This window comes from Octopus sinensis, linkage group LG25 (genome assembly GCF_006345805.1).
Source record: "Octopus sinensis linkage group LG25, ASM634580v1, whole genome shotgun sequence".
NCBI lineage: Eukaryota > Metazoa > Mollusca > Cephalopoda > Octopoda > Octopodidae > Octopus > Octopus sinensis.
The window spans coordinates 28,067,931-28,071,954 of NC_043021.1; positions in this window are offsets into that span (position 1 = coordinate 28,067,931).

Here is a 4,024-nt window from a genome sequence, read left to right on the forward strand (position 1 = left end):
CGGGAAGGAGTAGGTGGGTACGTTGGTTTAAATAGTAGCATACTTGTCACGAAAAGAGGTGCGGATTCGAGTTCCGTGCGTACAAAATATCCCATTTTTCCATATAGGGTTTTATGCCCCAAAATTTGATTATTTTCTTTAGCCAATACACGGTGATCGCCTACAAGCTTATAAGATATTGTTTCTATTTTCAGAATATATATACATATATATGTGTCAGAAGACAGGCGTATCAAGTTAATCATGATTGTACTGCATGAACAAGGACCATCCGCATGCATCCATCGCTATAGGACTTCATTGAATATAAAAATGATCAAGAATGAAATGATAGTGAGACATCTGTACGTTATTCGGTTTAAATGACAAAATCTTCTACAGCATGTTTGCTACGTACATATATATATATATATATATATATTATATATATATATATATATATATATATATATATATTATATATATATATAGATATATATATGTACACACACACACACACCACCGCACACAACACACACACACAGACAACACATATATATATATACTTAGATGAATAGACGGAAAGATGGATAAATATAGAGATAGAATGATAACGGACATTAGGAACTTGCTATGTATTTCTTCATGTGGGTATCAAAGTGTGTGCATCTATATTAATAACTACTCCTATGTGCCTTCTTGTAAGTGGCATCTTTTCAGTAAAATATGGCGTCTGTTATTTTTCTCTGCCGGATAAAACAAACGCTGCCAGACACTTTTTTTTATTTATTTATTTTTATTTATTTATGTTTTGGAGAGACAATGCATTATCGGCTACCAATCAAATAACATAGTTTCAAATCCAAAGGCAAAAGCGAATAAAATATCTGATATCATCTTTAAATTATGCTAACATTACTCTTTCGAGATTCTGTAGATTTATTTCAAGAATAGCGAGAGATACATGAGGAACATAACTCAATCTTATCTGTGACGTTACTAAAACGCCATTTTGAATTTCAAGATTAAAAGAACAGTGATACAAAACTCCAAAAAGATATCGCTCGATTCATGTATTTTAAACGCTTCAACTCACTTTTAAAATTACCGTGATGTTTGAACCCGTATTACTCTACCGTTCTTCGTCTTCGCAGTTTTAGGTCTCACATATGTATCCTTGGTTTAACACAAAGATTATTTATTTGGCAACATACTTTGACTTTATCTTCACTTTATTATTATTATTATTATTATTATTATTATTATTATTATTATTACTACTGCTGCTACTACTACTACTACTATCTTTTGAGGGTTACAAATGAAAGAGACATTTGTTCACCTCGTCTTTATAGATATTTTTTTTTGTTTTCTTTTGTCTTAAAAGAGAAACAAGTGAATTTTTTTTTATTGTTTTAGAAAACAAGTAATATAGTTTTAACAAAACTAAAAGTCTGTCAATAAATATTGGCTGAGCACCATTAAAGAAGTTTGACTGCCAAAATACATACATAAGTCTGCACATATATAAAAATTATACGTATACATATACGTATGTATGTATTTATTTATGTATGTATATATACATATCATTTACACACACATATATGTATGCAATATATATCTTTCTCTCCCTCTCTCTCTCTCTCTCTATATATATATATATATACGTATGTTTATATATTATTAGGTTGTATACATAATTCCAACCCTGTGTACTCTATGGGTCTCTTTATATTTTTGCCCCGTATCAAGGTAGGGTTTTGTTTATCTCACAATCACAAATTGATTTTAACGATCACCGTTTACTTTCTCCTATTTCACACTCCGCGCAGCCAATTATGCTCACAAGCACATCTGCACATATAGGAATGTAAGCATATAAATATCATGAAATGATTTTATAATGTGCGAGGTGTAACGATTAGAGTATTCGGCTCACGGTTGCAAGGTCGTGAGTTCGATTTCTCGCGGCGTGTTGTGTCCTTAAGCAAGACAATTTATTTCCCGTTGGTCCAGTCCGCTCGGCTGGCAAAATTGAGTTTTAGCTGTATTTTAGCTGAGTTTGTACCTCGCTGAAGCACCTTGACAACTACGTTAAGGGTAAGCGTTGTTGGATTTCTCAGCCGCTCGTACGTTAATTTCACAAGCAGGCTCTTCAGTTGATCGAATTAGTTGGAACCCTCCTCGTCGAAACCGATGGAATGATGTGAGTGTGTGTGTGTGTGTATGTGTGTATGTTTGTGTTTGTGTGTGTATGTATGTATGTATGTATGTATATATATATATACATACATATAAACACATACATATATGTATATACATACATATATGTACATATATATATATATAAAAACATACATAAATATATATGCGTGTGTTTATGTGTGCATGTGTGTGCGTATGTGTGTGTTTGTGTGTATGTATGTATATATGTATGTATATATATAATATAAACACATACATATATGTATATACATACATATATGTACATACATATATATATACAAACATACATAAATATATATGTGTGTATGTGTGCGTGTACGCGTGTCTGTATGTATGTGTGTGTACCTCTGTGCACAGAACATATTCGAATCATTCATGTGTGAAATATTCGCATATAATTCGCAGAAGAACATAATTACTATCGCGTTTACCGTCGTGATCATCATTAGCATCATCGTTCTTTTCTTCACCTTCCCCACGTTTATTGATTATTTTTGTTGTTGGTGTTATTATTATTATTATTATTATTATTATTATTATTATTAAGGCGGCGAGCTGGCAGAATCGTTAGCAATTCAGGCAGAATATTTAGCGGCATTTCGTTCGCCTATACACTATGTGTTTACATTCCGCCGACCTCAACTCTGGCATTCATTTTCTCGGGGTCGTTAAAATAAGTACCAGCTGTGTACTAGAGTCGATGAAATCGACGTAACCCCTTCACCACAATTGCTGATGTCGTGCCAAAATTTGAAACCAGTTTTGTTGCTGTTTTTATCGTCATCATCATTAGTATTACGCTTTGTTTTTTTGTTACTCTTCGTAGTACATTTTCTAAACCGTGAATTTCTTATCATCTAATTTTGGAATATTTCCAAATGATGCTGCTAACCAATGTTTGGCACCAAATCTATTTATTTCGTCGATAGAAATTTTCTTTCTCTTTATATTTTTTATTGATTTAAAACAAAAAGTTATACACATTGAAATCATACCCTTAAAATTTGATTTTTTCGTCTGTTAGTTAAATGTTGTGCGCTACCTAATGTATTAACGATGCTCTGATCCTCATTGGGATCATATTCCGTGTCCCTGATTTAGATTAACTGTATCAGGTTACAGCGCCGTTTCAAAGGTTACGAAAAAGTTATAGAATTTTGCAAACTTCGTTGAACACATGACTGTATTTCAAGGTTAACAATCGCGATGCTGCTGTTAATCGTATTTCAAGTGAAAGAAAAATTGCTTGTATAATCACTAGAATATATATAATGGTATATATGTATGTATGTGTGTATACATACATAATACATATACACAGATGTTGGACAAAATAATGGAAACACCTAGCATCATCATAATTCTGAAATATATATGAAACCGTTAAAAGCTTGTTTATTTTTGTTTTCTGATTTATTATTAGTGTTGCTTAATATGTTTTGCTAAAATTGCTGTTTCTTTTCAGATATCATCAGAAAAAGGTAATTAAAATTCATTAAAATGACAGATTTTTCGGACTTTCAAAGATGACAAATTGTTGGTGCTAGTATGACAGGCACTAGCGTACCGAAAACAGCCGAAGTGTTTGATGTATCAAGAAGTACTGTCTCGAAAGTAATGACAGTCTTTGAGAAAGAAGGAAAAACTGCCTCATCGAAACAAAACTCCGGAAGAAAACGAAAACTTTCAAATCTGGAATGTCGGAGCGAATTGTTCGGAAGGATCACAAATGCATAGCTCCCAGAATTACTTCAGAGCTTCATGACCACCTGGAGTATCCATTTACCACAAAAACTGTTCACTGGGAGCTGCAAAA